The sequence below is a fragment of the Pomacea canaliculata genome, linkage group LG3 (genome assembly GCF_003073045.1).
Source record: "Pomacea canaliculata isolate SZHN2017 linkage group LG3, ASM307304v1, whole genome shotgun sequence".
Taxonomy (NCBI): domain Eukaryota; kingdom Metazoa; phylum Mollusca; class Gastropoda; order Architaenioglossa; family Ampullariidae; genus Pomacea; species Pomacea canaliculata.
Window position 1 is genome coordinate 33602653 of NC_037592.1, and position 12028 is coordinate 33614680.

Consider the following 12028-nt stretch of genomic DNA (forward strand, 5'->3'; position numbering starts at 1 on the left):
ATAACAAAAAACAAAAATAATCTAGTATTCATTTATGTATAACAGATTTATGTATGACTGCTGCCAGTTCATTACAAAAGCTGTCTGATACTGCAAAATGCATTTATGTGTCTATATCTACATATGGGTATATACGTTTGACATATATATATATACAGAAAAAACAAAATATTTATATTATTATAATTATGTGTGAGAATGAACGAAACACAATGTATATGAACATACAATTCTCATCGTCTGTAAACATTCGATTCCAAAGAAATGTCTTTCAAGGAAGATCAAACAAAAGAGAAATTTAAGGTTATTTTTTCAGCGTGGCTTTTCAGAGATGGCTGGAAGTGGAGAAGAGGAAATACTGTTCATATCATGCATTTTGTCTATCCAAAAAAGCCCAGCAGGAAGGTGCATACAGTACAGATGATCAAAGCCGCCGCTGTGTTAATCCGAGTAGACATTGGGTCTTCTGCGATCGACTTCATCTTCTGTTTAATCACCTCCTTCTCTAGTTTAGTTAGTTTGGGTTTAGGTTTGGTCTCCACACCACACACCCAGTTGTACAGTAACCGGCTCACCGACTTTTTCTCTGAAATAGAACAAATAGACATATTATCAGCGAATAAACTAATTTAATTAATTAATTAAAATAAAAGTCCTCAAAAGATAGAAGAGAAAATAGAATAGAATAAAAAAGCAGAGAAAGAAATATAACTAGAGAGAAAGATGGCTACTATATTGACGAAAACAATAGACGATGCATTGTCGGAAAAAAAGTACAAAGAGACGAGACTTCAGCCCACAGGAAGTGGTTGAGGTGGCAATAAATGGTTGGATACAAATGTGTACAACGGAGGTGGCACGTACGAGGTACGGTTAGTTTCTCTACGCTGTCGTTGTCGCCCTCAGCGAAGTCGTCCTCAGACTCCGTCTCCTCGGGATCCAAAAGGTCATTGCGTGTCCAGAAAGTCACACGACGAAGCTGTGCAACAGTCGAGAGGAACAGTAGACATGGCTGTAAACCCCGTCGTGTTACCCATATTTTTTTTTTCCAAAGAACGTGGCTCAATTTTTAATGAAATATAAATCTATGCAAAAATTCAAAACAGCTGACATTGAGGTCACACGAAGAAAAAAAGATAAACCCCTACGTGACAGTAAGACCTACAGATCCTTGATTTACTTTTGAATTGGTAATAATTGCAAGTCAACAGTCAAAAGGTAGAAAGAATTTTTCACTTAAAAGAATTAAAACGACAAACATTACTGTGGAAAGTCAATTATTTTTTGCCAAATGTAATTTTTCAACTAGCTTATATTCAGCTTAATGAAAGCTTCGTGCTGTTGAGGAAGTCGAGCGTTAAGTGGTTTACCTGTGCCAGACTTACCTTTTCTGGTGGGCGTGGTTTGGTGAGAAGCGATATGGTGACGGTAGAGATGATGCAGACACCGGAGAGGATGATGGCGAAATGCAGGAAGTGAACTTTGGCCAGAACAGCGGGTCTCGTATCCTGTTCACGACTACCGCAGTCTGGCGCGGGCATGGCGAAGTCCAGCACCATGCGAGTCAGGCCCACAGCCAGACTAATCATTAGTCCCCAGAACGCCCCCTGGAGGGAATAGAAATCAGAAAAAGACGAGAGAAAGTGTCTTTACTATGGTGCTAGTACATCTGCAATCCCTTAGGGACCAAAGGTAAAAGCAAAACACACTGTAAGTTCAATTGCAACACTTTAGTTCCTTCGTTAGTGAGGTCAGTAATAAGGTCCAGTATACCTAATTAAATATATCACATTTTTCAATCACAGAACACATGTTCTGTAAGCTGTAGAACACATAACTGCATAACATTATATTTTAACTACAGAACACGTTTTGTCAACCACAGAACACTTGCTCTGTAAGCTGCAAGGCTGCTGGCGTTTAGAGGCTCACCGGCTCGGTGGTTCCCTTCCAGAAGAGAGCCAGCAAGAAGACGAAGCACCAGGGAGGGGCGGTGTAGGAGGAGATGGCCTGCAGGTAATTCCATAGCTGGCCGCTCTGAGACGCTTCCAGAATGGGCAGCCACACGATGCTCACCACTAGCAGAGCCACCACGCACAGCTGCACACAAGATACACAGCTGCACACAATGCAACACACACAGCTGCAGACAATGCAACACACACAGCTGCACGCAAGCCAAGACACACAGCTGGCCTCCAGGCAGTTCATCAGACAGAATAAAACTGTACATCACGCAACACAGCTGCACTCTAGGCATCACACAGCTGCACTCTAGGCATCACACAGCTGCACATGATGTTGAAGTGATGATGCAGCTGTGAGTTATTTATCCACCAGAGCTACCGCCATCATTACCCGCCCAACGATCATGAGCTCCTGTTGAGAAGCGCGTCTGCGGAAGCGGCGCCAGATGTCCATGGTGAACATGCTGCTGGCAGAGTTGAAGATGGACGTCAGAGACGACATCAGCGCCGCCAGTAGAGCCGCCAGCATGACACCGCGCAGACCTGACCAATCAGGAAACAGCTGTTTCAGGACGAGGTCACTGGAGCTCTCTCTCTCTCTCACACATGTACGCGCGAACATTAACATACACATGTACACAGTTTACCAACATAACCGTTCATTAACTTGATTTCTTCTGACCATGACCAAGAAGCTGACGGGTACATGATGCACGAGAACTCAATATCTGAGCGCCCTCTACCCTACCCCATCCCTTGGTCAGCACACAGTCTGTCTGTCTACCTGTAGGCATCCGTCTGAGGACGAGGAGGGGATACGCGATGTTGGTGCAGCCCAGCTCTGTTGCCGCACACCTCGTTGCACTTGTCGGGGTCAGCGCAGGCGATTTCGTCTGCAACATGGCGCAACCCTTGATTGCTCGTCATTCCATTCCCTCAAGTCTTCTCCTACACTTTCAGAAGCAGATTTTTACTTAAATCAATAAATGAATGAACGAATAATAAACGAATAATAATGAACGATGCCTTTCAGTCCTCATATAGTCATCTGGGTTATGAGTAGGACAATAAGGTGCATCATGATGAAGATGATGATGATGGATGACTGATGATTGATGGATGATTGATGATTGATGATTATTGATGATTTTTTTTTTTGGAAAGAAGCGTCTTACTAGGAAACAGGACACGACTTATCATTCCCGGAATAATCCACAGGAAGAAGGGGAGGATTTTGAGTCCCGCTGCGAGGACTGCTCCCCCCTTTGCGTGAGCGAGGTTCTTGGCTGACAGACACCGCTGCACCATGATCTGCCGACATCAACCGTTACCTTCCTTGAAGTCGTCTCATCAAAATTTAATCTGTAAATTCCTGGCAACCTAAGAAATCAACGCTGGCCACTATATCTCTACCTAAAGATGCTTAAAATAGCAATGGTACCACTTTGTTTGTTAGTAGCAAAGACCTGTTCCGGCAGCCGGCTGAGCGCAGGTTACCCTTTGTTTCGCACACAGATACTCAAGACAGGAACTCCAGTAAATGACTGAGATGGCCACAGGCCCCTGACCTGGTCAGTGCACCACACCCATATGCCCAGGGTGGTCAGTCCGAACACGGCACCTGTCCAAGGAATGTCCCCCGTCACTGGGTCCGCCACACGTGCATGAAGTCCTCCCTGGGCATACCACAGGAGTAGTTGACAGGGTCCGCCAGGGTGTAGTTGGCCGCCGCCGTCTTGAACTGCTCCATCAGAGAATTCCAACCACCCACCTCCCCAAAGCCTGCAAAAGAGTGTAACCCCAGATTACATTTAATTTACAATTAAACATAAATCAGAGGGCGAAGAGTCGACATCCAGATTTTAGCCGATTATTTTGCTTTAATTAATCTCCACCAAGCCACTTACTGATGAACATGAGGATGAATGCACCAATCAGCAGGATGACCGTCTGCAGTGTGTCGGTGTAAATAACAGCAACCAAGCGCCTGCAAGTGAACACAGCTTACAGTACAGCACTGTTACACATCACTCTTTAACACTTATTACAATGATATTTCTTCCTAACTCTTCCCCATCGTGTCAAGACGACAATAATGAATGTTAGAGGAAACTAAGAGCTATCATTATGTGAGTTTAAAATAATATCAGCAACTAGACATGAGTTATATCTGAACAAACCTGGAGTCGAGTGTTTGTAATATTTAAATGCAAAAATCACTTTGTTGCATCTCATTTCTCGTTTATTTTTCTTGTTCTTTTGACGAACTACGAGTGGTGACTAATAACAAATAATATCCAGTAGTATTTTGGGTTTCTTTGGTTATGGGGACACACTGAAAACAAAGCTGATCTACCTGTTACATTTCTTATATGTGGGTTTGTGTTTCAAAGCCAGATATAAAAGAGCACAAGTAACTTTCCAAGATGAAGAGAACATACGGGGTTTCCTGTGTGAGGAAGGAGAGATAGTTTAGCCTTATGTTGTATGTGAGCAGCGTGCAAAGCGCGTGCTTTCTTACCTACGACATGGTGTAGATGCCAGTGACTCCCAGAATGACAAAGACACACAGGTACAGGTTCCAGCCCAGGTAGCTGACGCATAAATATCGCACCCGAGTAGATCTCACCCTGGAAAAAAATCAAACATCTGTTTATGTGATCAGAAATTATGTGACTAATATCTAGTATATGCTCACTCCAGTTTGACCTATGACAGTGAGATAAAAAATAAGTTATTATGTCATAGAAACACAAAAAGAATGACTGTAGAAAAGTCAGGAAAGTTTAAAGGTTACACATCAGTCGACTCACGGAAATCTTGGTGAGGATGTAGAGGATGAGTGCAAGGACTGAGAGGTAGATCCTCAGGCGTCTGCCTCCGAACCGCTTCTTCAAGTACTCCGGCATGGTGAAGGCCTGGACATGGCGACAAGACCCGGATGAGTAGGCGAAGGCTGTTAAAACTCACAGCGGTGACATGCGGAGAGGTGCAAATGGCTAAACAATCTTACCCACCAAGTAACCGACCCAACTGACTGAGCTGGACATGATCTTCGATTTGTTTGTCTTCATTGGTGTCATTTTCTGGTCTCGATTGTCGAAAAGAATTTACTTCATGGATTATTTTTTCTCCAGAAGTAGTGATTGACCTGCACTCTTGCTATGTCATACATATATATAAATTTTTACACCTAGGTGTGATCGTGTCGCCATAATGGAGACTCAATCAAGGATAACTCTGTTCCATCTTTATTGAGACTTGTCTCCCTTGTGTGAATCACGCCACTCATTATCACAAAGTGTGGTCTTGTGATCAAACTTGTTGGCAATTTTTCAAAGTTTTCTGATTGCAGGGTTGTTTCCTGCCAGCGACATAAGAGATCGAGAGATACAGGGCTTTGCAGACCAGTTAAACCATCGGACCACCCGCACTTGCAGCTTAAAGGGCAAAGCGAGCACCCAGCGAAAATCACTGGAAATACAACATAAAGTATCACAAAAATATTCCAGTGGTATTCTATGACGAAGAGAAATGAGAAATGAAATATTATATCAATGTCTGTCTTTATCACACCTGGATTTTTTCGAAAAAAAAACAGGAAGCGACGAAAGGAACACGTGAGAGTAAATAAATGCAGCTAAACGAAGACACAATAAGTTTTGTAACCAATAAATATGTTTTATTTTTTTTTAAATTTTATGTTATATTGTAATGGTAAAAAGTCATTATCATCAGTCAAGCTATCAAATAAAAATGCCATGCTGGAAATTAACCATTAAATACAAAATACAGGAGTTTTGTCTTACTTACCCACTTGAGACGTAGACCGGCACAAACACCCATCCCAGAGCAATGCACAGATACACAGCCTGAAAAGAATGTTTAATCCCTCAATCACACAATCATCAAGAAATAAAGTTTTGTGATGTAAGCGATACATGGTGGCGTCGACTACCTGTAAACGACCTGTGGCGGCCCTATGCTCCTAACAGGGTGTAACAAGGAATAAACAACAAAACAACCTGTGACTTAGAGGAAAACAAAAACACTCACGTGCCATTCATATATTGCCACAGCAAAACCTGAGGCAGCGGCGGTCCCTGCGAGACCAATGAACATGGGGGCACCCACGTTGCTGGCAAAAATAGAGGCACCAACCTGAAATTTAAAAAAAATTCTAAAAATGCAAAATCATCTGAGTGTAATTTATAGGTTGCTTTCAACAGGAGATGTTATAATAACAATTGTCTGAACATTTAAACCAAGCATCATGTACTTCCCCGACAAACATTGTCCCTTCGTGACTGGAGAGGGCAGAGTTTATGGTATTTTTGTCTTCTCTAAAGTCTTCATTGTGTTGGACTTGTGGTTGTGTGTATGTGATTTATATAAACAACGTAAAATACACAAAAGACATGACACCAACATAACATACGTACACTAACCAAAACATATCTAGAACATATAGAGATACAAAAAGACATCAAGCTATTTAATTTGTGTTTTGTACTTCTATGTGAACTGTTCACACATATATTTATAAGAAACTACACATCTGTGTGGATTATGCCAATACAAGTACAAAGTCGTTTGCATCACCAACTTCTAGCCTCTCTCCGTGGACTCACGTGACCAGATGCAGCTGTTTTAACACCACGTGACTTTATATACTCACGGGGAACCAATGCATATCCTTCCCTGCTAAGAAATAGCCTGTGGCGCTGGCTCGGTTGGGCCTGAAAGTTGACTGAAAACAAAATGAACTTTTGTTACAGGTGTTAAAATGATGTCCGACACTATTGTGTCTACAGTTATACATGAATACAATGCGTGCACACAATGGATGGAATCTTTGTATTTTTGTACAAGGGTGTGTGAGTGTGATTAAATATGATAGACAGTGTACATTTCCATAGACATCATCACAGCACGATCACACACACACACACTTCATACTCTGCTTTCATAATGTGTGGGTAAATAACAGGAGGTAAGGAAACCAGTGTACCCAAAGCAAGATCCCCGACGGCTACCCCTGCAAACAAGGGTTACATACAGTGTCCCGAGACGAAACCTGAAGCCACAACCTTTTACAAACCAAACAAAGTTTGGCAAACTTTTTTTTTTTTTTTTTGGTAAACAGCTGTTTACTAAGCCCTCTTACCAACTGTCTCACAATCCAGTTTTGGGGACTGCTAGTTGGAAAACTCTGCTCGACAGAAGTTCATCGATGCTGATCTGCTTATGTTTATATATATGTGTGTGTGTGAAAGGAAAGCAAATTGGTGAAATAAACCAAATATCTGTGCATATTTGTTATTACGAACCTCCTAAGTGTCGGTTTTTGATTGATCTTCTGCTATAGTTATATTTGTAGACTAAGGAGCAATTAATTTATAGTGTAATGTAATTCTAGTACTCACCTCACCTTCTAGAAATAAAATTTTTCAAAGACATCATTTCAACAGTTGTACCTAATTAGACTGAATGAATTACTTTATTGCAAATTTACTGGCGAATCGTTGTGAAGAAAGTATTATGCACTGAGTTAACCTACAGCTGTTTGAAAAAAAAAAACACCCCAGTTTATTTATCTGTGATCGACATGTGAGCATTGTATTATCGACCCCCGGCATATTGCATGTTAACCTGGGTGGTCACAACTTCCCATTGTATCAGTTTCATCGGGGACAATGTCATGCGTTTGAACAGTAACAACAGTCAACAGATGGACCTGAGCCACGGGATGTCTTAATAAAAGGTTAGAAAAGCTGTTCCCAGTACAAACTATATTGATTCATACAGAGATGTAGCTTTGATCTTTTGAATTAGTTCCTGTATCAGTTAATTAAACATTTTTTTTTATCACAAAGGACATTAATGCCAGAAATAATAAAAAGGTAATATGAAAGCCGTCATTGACTCCAATTTTCAATAAAAAGTATACGATAAATACATAAAAAATTACACAATGTACTGTACTCAGCAGCTGTGCGACAACAGGACCTTTAAGTAAGCAATGGTGTCTGCAGAGAAGAGCGGTCAATGAGAGCACTGGAGCGTAACAAACCGACCAGACATTGACTTATTCAGAATGTTTCTTTTAGCGGAGAATATCCCTGGTCCTGTTTCTGAACTTATACATTTTTTTATCTTCTCTATAATTGCACCAAGGCCGGCTGGTCGCAAACACTCGGGTACAGGGTCCTGTCGGGTATTTTCAGCATGTAAACTCTTTGATCGCTGAAGTTGGTAGCATCATGATTTTTTTTCACCTGTCCGAAGCTACCGACCCGACAAGTCCATCAAAGCACTATTAGACTGTAAGGTGAGAAACTGGGATCACTTCAATGATGTTGATATCGGCATCTGCCTCAAGGTTTCAGCAGTTAATACGGTTTACCTGTTTCTCACGTGCTTGTCACCTCCCTACCTGTCCCCTCGGCCACAAGCGGTCAGTATGGGAAGTTGTGTACGTAGTCTTGTTACATCAAAGACGATGTTCCTATCAATAATTTCGCTTCTCGAAGGGGTTACTTTCTTCGACTGATTGCGACCCCCAAACCTATGTAACGAGTCCTCCTTGTCGCTCCACACATTTTCCATTTCTGTACACATGTTTGAATCCTCCTTTTCCAACTGGTATTATACGATAATAATTCATTATAATGTACCAAATAATTACCTTGGCTTTTTAAAATCCTAGGGACGTGCAGTAAGTGCTTTCCTCCGCTGTTGACAAATCTTTATTTATTTTAGTGACAGTATTATTTCTTTGTCATTCTTTATCAATGAATGAACGAGTGTTTTCGACACTTACCCACAGTCCAACGGCAAGAACAAGAGCAAAATAAACCCGATGGCCACGAAGTCCCAGGCTTCCAGCTGTTCTGTCATCTTGTGAGCGGCGGGTCACCAACTTTGTACAATTTTTATCACGGAGTATATTTTAGTTCGGTGTTTTTATACGAGTGAAGAGAAAGTTTGGTGTCGGGCAGACGGGACGACTGTCTCTCCCTGTCTCTCCCTGTCTCTCTCTCCCTCCAGCACTAGAGGCCGTCACATCAGGGGGAGGGCCTGGGAGGAGGAGGGAGAGGCGTGACGGGTAAAATAAACTGTTGCGCATGTCGCTTGTGACGTATGGTGTAACGGCATTGTTACCTGTGTGGGACACGCCACTACCCTACAGGCACCTACTAGTGAACCCTGACCTACCCACTGGGGCGAGTTAACAAACCGAGTCTGAGAGTTCAAGATAAGAAAAAATCTATTCTTGAGACAACAGGCAAAAAAAATCTTTCTCAATCACGCGACCGGCAAACCTTACCCACAAAAGCATTTTTTATCGCAATAATCACAAACAATAAAAAAGCGGGCCATCTAGAAAAACTACAAAAAGCGACTGAAACGTTGAGATAAGCAAGTTGGAGAGGGACAGCACTCACTCACAAAGCATATCGACGATCGAATTGAACTCTGAACTCCTCCCTGTTTCTTTTTGTGAAGTTTATTTTTGCTTAACACAACTTATGCTGTTTCAAATTATATAGACGCACAAGTAAACAATATTCGTTTTCATTTCAAACACAAACATTAATATACCTCGATCTATAAAATTAAGTCTTTGTTTGTTTTGTTTTTTTAAAAAGTGGCAAATGGGAGTGTCGTGATCTCCCTTTACTTATTCCCTTTCATTGATGTGAACACACTATTCACAACCCTATGTTAATATTCACATATAGTGAGTATATTGATTTATCTGTTCTTCTTGCTATGTTTATTTTATTTTTTATTATTATTTATTAAGTACTCTTAATTGAAAATATGAGTGCTGTGTATGTGTGGTTTGACTACCACCTTGCCGTGGTCAGAGGGTTCGTGTATCTCGATGACCCTTAGAACTATACCGACGGGAGCACTAGTTCATAGCAGGGTCACCCATGTCGGACAGATCAAGGGATAGAAATCAGACTAACAGTGAACCTCCAGGTTACAGGAGATTGGACAAGGGGCTAACAATTCATTCCAGTAAAAAATCAAATTATGGAAACTGAAATTAGAGACAGCCCATCAAACAGTGACAGTAGAGAGGCAGACCAGGTAACTTATGATGGATGGGGTCAAATCCCGCAATGTCGTTCCCAATCTGACAGCCAATCTGCTCTCACCCCCCCCCCCCAAAAAAAAAACAATGGTACCCAACTCATTACGATTTTTTTTTTTTCTGGAATGTGAGAACACTGAACCAAACAGGAAAGTTATCACAGACCCTCCAAGAAATCCATCTATACCGACTGATCTTCTTGGAATTACAGAGACACGACAAATTTCAAGTTCTAATGTTCATGTTTGCTGTGTAGGGACCCGACAAAAGTGTTTGCCTAGCATTATGTGCACTGAGTACGTGAGGTTAAATAATCGAGACACACACTATCCTTCACGAGATCACTGCACCTGTTAAACTCAGGCCAGGCTCTCCTATGGTAGAAAACAGGTGTGAAATGTAGATATATTATGAAGATAAGACATTATACACAACAACCGTATTCATAACCAGGAGCATTTCATACATTATAAGCAGACAGCATACCTTACCCCGCACGCACAGGTGTGTTAGCAGCATAATAAGTTTTTTTCAGGTTAATTAATTCTGATCCAAGGTATTCCTGAAAGATCAGTTTTCAGAGCTGAACAGCAGACCTCTCTCATTGGAATATTCACTCATTACAATGTATTCTAAATGGGGCAACAAAAGATAACGAACGTTCCTCAAAAGTACAGTGGAACCTCGGTTAACGAACTTAATCCGTTCTGGAAAGCTGTTCGTTATCCGAAACAATTTTTTCCATAAGAAATAAAGGAAATAGATTTAATTGGTTCCCAGCCCCCGTTGACTCGCTAATATTTGAAAGTTACAGGCTATATAGGTATTAGTTTAATGAGAACAGTTATAATGCAATATAAATGGAGTTAAATAAACATAAAAACATTAACGAAAGCATTTAAACATCAGAAAACTTGCCGTTTTGACGGCGTGGGTGGATGGAGGTGTGGGGAGGAAGGGGTGGAATTACTGATTGGATTCCCCCTCCATGAGCACACGTGACATTATAAAATCGGGGTGACTTTTCTGTAGCTTTGAGGTTAAAGGACAAAACTTGTCCAGTGTCTGTTACTTCTGCCTTTTTGTAAAACACTTCGGTAATACGACATCACAGATCCGACAGACGCATGCCACCTTCATACTTTGAAATCATTTCCTTTTTCAATTCATTTGTTGGCCGCTTCCTTGTCATTACCTCACTACTATTAATTGCTCTTAATCTTCTTTGGAGCCACGATTGAGGATTATCTTATTAAAATAAAGCACAAAAATCACTAAATAAGAAGGATGCGCATGGAAAAGGAACGACCGATCGTAACTGTGTCTCGAGCGCGAATGATGACATGCTGGTCGGTCACGTGTGGTTCACGTGGCTGTTCGTTATCCGAAATTTTGTTCGCTATCCGAGACAAACTTTTAACGAAATTTTTGTTCGTTATCCGAAAAATTCGCTATCCGAGGCGTTCGCTAACCGAGGTTCCACTGTATTAGTATTGATACTTGGAACAAGAGTGGAATTATCTGCAGTATGTGAGAGTATATTGATGAGACGAAATACATCGGATGGATATGAAGGACCAGTTCGGCAAACGGTACCATCCGACATACATGCAAGCTTGTACTTTATTTTGAATTCCGTGGAAGTCAGTGCAGAGCATAGATGTGATAGATAATGTACTCAGACTTGTGAAAGATCAAACGTGTAACATTAGTTTGCAATTTCTGAAGACAATACAACAATTCTGGGGACTGATGTAAAGCAAGGTATGACAATATACAAGCATGCACAAAAATGAACAAAAATAAAAATGCAGCCGTGGTATTTGTTGAAGCCATTCAAATAAAGGACAGTTCATTAGCTAGATCTTTGCTGCTGATGTACGGAGAAACTTTGCTTACTCGTGTTATTCCCCTCCCTCTGTTCACCACATGATTTCAATCAGCTCTCTGCTTT

General features: G+C 41.3%; 1 pseudogene; it reads right to left on the minus strand.

Moving 5' to 3' along the window:
* Window positions 1-341: 341 nt before the first annotated feature.
* On the minus strand, window positions 342-8895 carry LOC112559431 (annotated as a pseudogene).
* Window positions 8896-12028: the final 3133 nt, after the last annotated feature.